This window comes from Crocodylus siamensis, chromosome 3 (assembly GCF_052110815.1).
Source record: "Crocodylus siamensis isolate JL-2025a chromosome 3, ASM5211081v1, whole genome shotgun sequence".
In the NCBI taxonomy this organism is placed as follows: domain Eukaryota; kingdom Metazoa; phylum Chordata; order Crocodylia; family Crocodylidae; genus Crocodylus; species Crocodylus siamensis.
In genome coordinates, this window is record NC_143397.1 from 199,937,905 (window position 1) to 199,946,522 (window position 8,618).

The following is an 8,618-nucleotide window of genomic DNA, read 5'->3' on the forward strand; positions in this document are numbered from 1 at the left end:
TGACTTCAGATATGCAGGCTCACAGCATTATGTCTGAGCACTTCACAAGATTTAAAAAAAAAAATCTACCATCAGACAGGGAATTGAGACAGCGCGAAATAGCCCCTTGACCAAGGCCACCCAGAAAAGCAGTTTTAGAAATAAGAACTGAACTGAGAGCTCCTGCATCCTAGTCTACAGCTTTTTCACTAAATCCATCCATCAGCCAGAGATACTATACTTTCAAATGCCCCATAAGTGCAAATCATTGGATCATAGAGAAGTAGGTCTGGAAGGGACCTCATGAGGTCAGTAACAAGTAAGTAGCAAATACACTGAACTAACTGCACTTGCAATAAGGAACATCAAATAATCGTGTCCAGGATATGTAGCAAATTCCATATATTGTCTACCCTACATTGATATCTTTGGTATTGACCCTTCCCTGTGTTGCTGTGCTTTTCAATATGCTGTTATCAACACATTACATGCTTTTGCCTTACAAGTTGGAATTTGCTACTTTAAGAGAATTCATATGCACATCTGTATTTGGGTCTTTGCACTTTGCCCAGCTCTGGGATATTTGGCACTGTTTATTGGAAAGACAGTGCCAGGGCCTTATCCAATGCCCACTGAAGTCACTAGAAGTACTTTCATTGACTTCAATGGGCTTCAAAGCAAGGAACTCAATGGTCTACTAAGTGCATGTCTATTAATATATTTGAGAGCAGGATGTGTACTAAATTAAGAGAGAGGTCAGTTAATCCTTTAAACGTGTCTCGTTTTCTCCTTAATTGAAGGTTGGCTATTAATCAATTGTTTTGGTTGATACTGAGTCTGCCACCACTCAGCATGAGGTAGGCTTGTGGTTTTTTGCCATTTTCCAGACTTTTTGAAACTGTGAAAGACACAGAAAACAATTTAAGCAAGATAAATTAAAACTGTATTTGTCTATGAATGCTATAAAGATACTGAAGTTCTAAGGTTGTAATGAGGGGGTTTTGTACTTATAAGGTGAAATGTTTTAAAAACAACATTCAAGAATGATTGTGGGGTGGTGTTTCTGCTATCTGAGTTCTGGTTAGAGAAGAGTAAAGCAGTTTCTGTCTTTTAGATCTCTTTTGCAGTTTACAACCATATTATGAATTGTTAAATAAATTAGAATTTGGCTTCTGTTGATTACAATGTATTCTAAGTTGCATGTATTAAGACAAGTCTTTATAGTCCTACTCAGAGTGAATAAGAGTTCAGAAGGGAGTAAAAAGGAGAAAAGATTTCCCTCTATGTCACTTGGATATTTTGTAGCAAATCTTACATTCTGAAGGTTGACAACTTCTATAAAAGGTTCTGACATCTTAAGAATTTTAGTAATGAGAAAAACCACATTTGTGCAAAATCTAAATTATCATATAGATTTGGATTTGATATGGCTAGAAACCCTAAGAGCAAGCTATGAAATAAAATATTTTCCCCTACTCTCTGGGCCAGAATCTGCCTTACACAGTTAATAGCCCTGAACATTATGCAGAGCACAGCATAAAGAGCCATTCTTCAAGAACCATTTTGTCTCCTACTTTTAGGTAGCGTACTTATTGCATCACAACGAAGTTGAGCACAGACCAGTAACCTGCCCTCATCTGGTTTCAGATACCTGACAGTGAAACACGGGGCACTTTTCCACAGTAATGCACTGTGCAAAAGGGATCTCTCTGGACCACTCCCAACCTGTGTACCGAGATTTGGGCCTACATGACAGAAGACTGGAGTAGCATATCTCTCATAATCAAGGAAATAAGTGACTTATTTTGTATATTTTCTTGCAATCAATATGATGAAGGTATTGGTAGGCCGAAATTCTCCACCTCCCCACCAAACTCTGGCCCAGGACTTTCGACCAAGCAGTCAGGACTGGGCTGTGGAATCCAGGAGCATCCTGGCCAAACCGGATGTATGGTCACCCTAATTAAACACTACAATGAAGCAAAAATTGAAGGTTCCAACATTCTAATGCAAAATGAATAAACAAAAAGGAACTGATGCAGAAGTAAATCTTCTAGGTAGGTTCCCACTTTTATTCAGACTTTCAGAAAATAATGAGCTTCACTACTAATCCAATTATACTCAAAATAGGACCAAAGGGCAATTAACCAAGGGATTAAAAACACCCCAATACGATTTGTTCTCTAAAGGGAAAATAAGTATTTAATATAGGAAATATCATTCAATATTGCTTCTGAACAGGGACTTCAAGATTGTGACCAACTCCTGGCTTCTCATTTAAACAAAGATGAAAACTAAGCAGATTTTATGAAGAGAAAGTTAACAACAGAAAATTCCAGTACAATAGTGTCTCTGATGCATTTGATATAAGCATCTGAATGTCCCAGAGAGTGACCTAGCTTAGATGCACTTACATTTGGGCAAGGTGCTTAGAAATGACTTTTTCTCCTGCACCTGCAAATAGCGCTCTCAGCTGTTTCTTAAATATTAGCTGTGAGCACACGAAGTGCACTGCTGCTGAAACTAGGTTTTGCAGGATTTGCAAAAAAAGCCATCCATTTAGCTATTTCAGTATAAATTGTTGGATATGGCAAATATTTTTTATTCTTACTACTAATCTCTCCCAACCAAGAAAAAAAAATGACAGAGGCTAAAACTTCTATACCTCATAATCCCAGAGAGATTGTAAACCAAATGTTTTCTAGGGGGGGAAGAGGAGAAAATGTAGGAACTGCTGCCACACACAGGCCCTGCACTGCCCTTTCAGTAAACCTATTTCATATGCCCCATGTAACCATTTCAGCTAGTCTCTGAGCACAGATTAATTATTAGTGGTCTTGTATCCCAACAGCCACTCTTGCTGGTTTTAGCTTCCAACTTGAAGTGTTTAAACTACTTAGGAACAGATTTTGGAAGGGTGTGTGTAATTAGCATATGTAAAAATCCAAATGTGCAAATTAGCACCTACAAAATTTGTGAAGATGAAGAAACTCAATGCAGCTCAAAACAGTAGTATGTAATGGACCCAGATAACAGAATGTCCCACAGTTGCTAAAGCTGGATGCTTCTAAAATGAGATCAGCATGATCCTTGTTGATGAGGCACTGATTCAACAAAGCACATGCATGTGCTTAGCTTTAATTATTTTAGCTAGTGGTGCTCAACCATTTGGTGCCAGAGACCAGATGAGGGGTGAGGGACTGGTCTGGGGGCTAGACTGGGCCCCAGTGCCAGGATCAGGCTCTGCACTGCCTCTCGCACACATATATTGTCATCCCCCCCATGGCCTTAGCTGATCTCCATTTGTGAGGATTGGTCTCTGGACTGGGCCCACACCCAGCCCAGTATGCCAGGATCAGGTCCCACACCACCCTGCCTGCCTAAATCAAGAGCACGGGGCCATGCTTTCTGGCCCATGGGACTCCCCATGGGTCCAGAAATGTGATAGCAGGGGCACGAGGTTACTGCTCCCCCACCATCAAATTTTTGGACCTTTGGGGAGCCAGCCCCTCAGGCCAGATGACATGATGTTGCAGGCCAGGTATGGCCTGTGGGCCAGGGATTAAGCACCCCTGACCTAAAGGATCCCATCTTCATTCAACAAAGTACTAAAAAATGTATGCTAAAAGTTAAATGGCTAATCTTCTGTGCTGGGTCAGAGCCTAAAATGTGTTCTGTGTTCCCAAGGTCTCAGACTCAATCCAATGACTGTTGTCAAGGTCCCTGTCTATGGTCTGTCATTTGTCTTCCTGACCTCAGTGGTACATGCAACAAAAATAACTACATTACAGGCAGCAAAGTCTAGCTCAGATTTTAGATTAGAGCAGGGGTGGACAAAATATGGCCCATGGAGGGACTTTGTCTGGCCCACAGAGGGTCCCTCAGTCCCGCTTGGCCCAGGCACCATCCAGCCCATGGGACGGCTCTGCAGCTTCACTGTCTTTCTAGATGGTTCAGGTGACAGTGGCTCCTTCTGGCTGCCACCACCACTGACCCCAGCCCTGTGGTACTGACAGGGACCCCTGTGCACAACCCCACGCTTGCTCCAGGCTCTGCCTGGTGGAATGGACCAGCTCTGGACCAGGCAGAACCTGCACGCACAGCCCCAACCCCAGCACTCCTGGTGCCTGCTCCGGGCTCACCTGCCCACACTGAGCACCAGCAGCAGTGGTGGCAGCCAGGCACAAGCTGCTGCTCAGTGGGGGAAAAAGCAGCCCCTCTTCCTCACCGCTTCTGGGCCCTTCTTTGCTGCAGCCTCCTGGAGCTTGAACCCAAGCTGCCTCGCAGCTCCTCTGTACTGCCACTGCTGCCCCACTGGGCAGCCTGGAGGTGTTGGTGATAGCAGCGAGGACCAGCTGCAGGGTAGCCCAGCCTTGGGCTTCTGCAGCAAGAAGGGCCCAGCAGCGACGAGGTGGAGGGGCTGCTTTTCCTTTGTGCTGAGCAGCAGTTTCTGACCAGCCACTGCTGCTGCTCAGCATGGGCGGGCAGTCCAGAGCAGGTACAGGGTGGGCTGGGGTTGGGCCTGTGCACATGGATTCCAGCTGGTCCGCTCTGGCTCGGGTGAGTCTGGAGCAGGTGTGGAGAGGGCTGGGGTCAGGGCCAGGGCTGTGTGCTGTTGGCAGTGGTGGGTAAGAGCTACAGGGCATGCAGGCCCCAGGCTGCTGCAGGGGGGAGGAAGTGGTGCTGACCAGCCCACAGCAACTCCCCAGAATGGTCTATGTTGCCCACAGGACCAAATAATTGCCCACCCCTGGATTAGAGGGACTTCAGGACCAGGATCCTGATGACTTGCATGGCTGTTTCTACATAATACAAAGCCATGTTGTGCAAAGATACCCAAGCTATCTGTCTAGACCAGAAGCAATATGGTTGTGTTATGTTTGGTGCTTTGCCTAATTAGCAACTACCTAGAACATTGTGCTAATATGACTCTACTGCCACATTATATTCCCTGTGTCATTCAGAGCAAACCCAGATCATGTGCATCATGGCGCTGTATTCATAACCTTTGTCTGCATGCCTAAAAGTGATTCAGTCTTTCAGCCCTCCCATCATATAAATATTAAATACTAGCAATGATGATGTTCAGCCAAGTACAGTAATTTAGGCCTGCAAATCTGCTGACTTACACTAGTTGTGCACTTTGGGTTTTAGCTGTTGAGAGAACATATTTTTACCACAAGTAGCTGCTTATGTTTTCAGGTCTCTCTCATGGATTGTGCAGCTCAAATGCAATTCAGACACATCTCTTAGAAAAAGTAGCTTTTAAAGATTTTAAAACACAGTAGTTCTGAAGCTGCCATTTTGCCAACTGTAGCTCTTATTCCACACCTGTAGAGTAGACATGCCCAGTGTGTACATGTGCAAATGCTGCAGGATGGGTTTACTCCAGAGTAATTTACATTTACAGAGTAATTTACACATCTACATGTGCAAGGATTTGAGAGCAGGTTTGCTGCTCCTAGCAGCAATCTGCTTCCACCCCCTCCAGCCCTGCACCAGACCCCTGCATCAACCAAGGCTCTGGCCACAGCTGCCTGTAGCTGGTGGCCATCTTTAAAAGGAAGCCACCTGTCTTTCTGGCCCTAGAGCAGCCAGCTGAGTGCTTTGTGAGCACACGGAGACTCTGTTCGTCCTCCACCCCAGGTGCCAAGAGTGACATCCAGTACCCCAGGCTCCTGCTGGCCACTGTGCTCACTGTTCTGCCCTACCACCATGACTGCCACCTGGTCCAAGTTAGTCTCAGCCCTGGTGGTTCCTCCTGCAAGAAACAGCCACCTGGCCAGGCTCCCTTCACCATCCCAGGCCCCCTAGGATCATGCTGCTTCCGCCCAGACTCCTTGCTGCCACCTGGACCCCAGCAAGGACAAAAACAATGCGCACCTGGATGCCACCACCAGTGCCCTCCATGCTCTCCTGGGCCTCCAGCCCTGCTGCCTGTAGGCTTGCCCAGCCAGTCAGGATGATGACTGCATGTAGGCCACCTGGACAGCTGGCCCCAGCCCCACTGTGCACCCCAACCACCATGCTCACTATGGACAGTTCTCAGAAAAGCACTTTATTCCCCTCAACAAACACAGACCCCACCCACCCTCCTTCTCCAGCAACAGAGCTCTTCCTCCCTCCTTCCCCCACAACAGACCCCATCCCCTGTCCCCCATAAAGCCCCTCCACTCACTCCATCCACCTCCAATAAAGCATCCTCTTCCCCATGTAGTCCAGTGCATGCTGTGTGCCCCAGCCCAGGGTGCAGGGCACTAGGGTAGAGACGCTGTTGTGCCTCAGCCCAGGCCCACTGGGAGGCCAGCCTCCTGTTGGTTGCTAGGTAGCTGCCAGGGGGCAGGCGAGGCTAGGGACAAAGGCAGAGCAGTGGGCAGCATGAAGGTGACCACCAGAGCCAGAACGGTGTCTAGCACCTAGTGGTTCTCCTGTGGGCCTTTACTGCCCTGGCCACCAGGGAAGCCTGCCACCCCTGCATCTCCAGGTGCTTCTTCTTAAGGGCCAGGAGCCCATCCTTGAACACCTAGTCTGCCAGGTCCCTCGCCAGCTCATGCACATCCCTCTCCTGCTCATGTGCATCCCTGTCCTGCTTGTGCATGACATCCTCCATATGCCACACCCACGAGTCTACCAGCAACTCCTCAGCCACTGTGACCAGCCCGTCCAGCAGCCAGGTTTGGTCCTGGGTTCTGCACTGCCAGAGCCAGCACTTATGCAGGGCCCCAGCTGAGGCTGACAGTGACCCTAAAGGCTCATGTGGGCTGCCAACTGGTGCCTCTCCCCCATGTGCAGCTGCCTACAGAGCCAGGAGAAAGAGGCTGTTCATAGGAGTTTTAAACATTTCTGAGATAACATGCTCAATACCAGTGGCCTGTGTACTGCCTGGCCTCAGATCAGGGTTGTGCATGTACAGGTGCCCACAGACCATGGTAAATCAGCTGGGCAGGCCTGGGCCCAGGCAGCCACCGGCTGAGTTCCCCATCCCTGTTCACTTCCCTGGGACAGGTGGGCAGCTGGGTGCTGGCCACAGACAACCTGCCTCTCCCACCCTGTTCCCAAGACAGGACAGGCCAGGCTTATGGCAGCTGTGGCTCCAGACCCCACTGCCCCCACTTCTCCTACAGGCCCCTCCTCTGCTGCCACTCAGCCCACAGTACCCAGGTTTGGAGAGCACAAGTCTCCTGGACAACTGGGACAAGGATCTGCCTGCATCCCCATCCTTCCCACAAGGGATCTCTTCAGGGAGACATCCCAGGGCCAGCCCCACCCCATGCTGGCTTTGCACCCCAAGTGTGCCCCTGCTGCATGTGTCCCAGGCACTGCATAAGGAGCTGTTTACACAGAATGAGGAATGCCCAACCCACTATGCCCAGCTACTGCAATCACCATGGTGTTCTGGGCACATCTGCACCACTGGCACAGGACCCTGAGCCAGGACAAGTCTGCACAGGACAAGCCTATGCTGCCCCGCAACCTCTGCCACTATCTGGAGAGCTACCTGGGACTGTGCTACACATCCTTGCTCCCCACAGCCAAGGATGACATTGCCACTGGCATTGACACATTCCTCTGCATGTGAGAGGCCCGCGCCTGCCTAGCTGATGGGGCACAGGCTGGTCAATAAACTTTTGCACTGTCTCCTGCCTTCCTGTGCTGTGAGGTGGGGGCACATGGCCAGGGGAGTACAGCCAGGCAGGGAGGGGGGCGGGACAGGGGCAGAGAAGACCCTCCCCTCAGTGCGAGGCTTACCAGGTAGGTGTGACAGGCATGTCCAGTGGCCCAAGTCAGTTCCCTACTGGTAGTGAGGATGTATGGCTTCCAGTGGTGCCCTGGGATACAGAGGCATGGCACCTAGCTGCCCAGGCAGAGGCCCCTCCAGGGGGGAGCTGGCGTCCTGGACAGGGCTGCACACCTGGAGTGGGCAGGGCAGGCACTGGCCCAAGCTCCTGGAGCTGCCGGAGGAGACCAGGGGTGGGAAGTATAGTGGGACAGGCTCCTGCAGGCCCAAGAGGCCCTCACCAAGTGACACGTTACCACAGTGCCAGCCTACAGCAGAGGCTTGGGCAGGCTACCTGTCCTGGAGTAGACAGCACGGCTCCGACCAGGGTCCCAGGGCATGAGTATGTCATCCAGCTGTTACATAAAGGACATGGACTTGTGGGCAGCTCCTGACTGCCGGTTGTGGTCACTGAGAGTGACCCACTGTGCCTGCAAGGCCTTGACCTTTATGCAGCACTGGCACACAAACAGGCCCTCATAGATATGTGCATTGGACTGCACACTCCAGGCAAACTGGCTGAGGATCTCGGCCTCACCCAAGTGCCATGATGTCCGTGGTCTCTTCCTGGTACTAGTTGCAGCCCCGGGAAGGGGCACATGGCACCAGGCAGGATGCCAGCATGGCTCTCTGGACCTCCGTGCAATGGTCCAGGTGCTGCCAGGCCTGGGGAGGTGCCTGCAGCACCCAGCACAGGGGCACAACACGGGACAGGCAGCCACATGGTGGTGCAGAGCCAGGGACCAGCACCCAGTCTTGGGCAGGATGCCCCAGCTGGCCTGGGGCCTCTGCTGTGCCACAAGCTTGCTGCAGATGTCCCAGGGCCCTGGCATCCCCACAGGCTTTTAAGAGCCAGGGGCTA

At 50.2% G+C, this 8,618-nt stretch overlaps 1 pseudogene; it reads right to left on the bottom strand.

The window, feature by feature from the left end:
• Positions 1-7,771: 7,771 nt before the first annotated feature.
• Positions 7,772-8,380, bottom strand: LOC149869330 (uncharacterized; annotated as a pseudogene).
• Between the last annotated feature and the right edge of the window lie 238 nt (positions 8,381-8,618).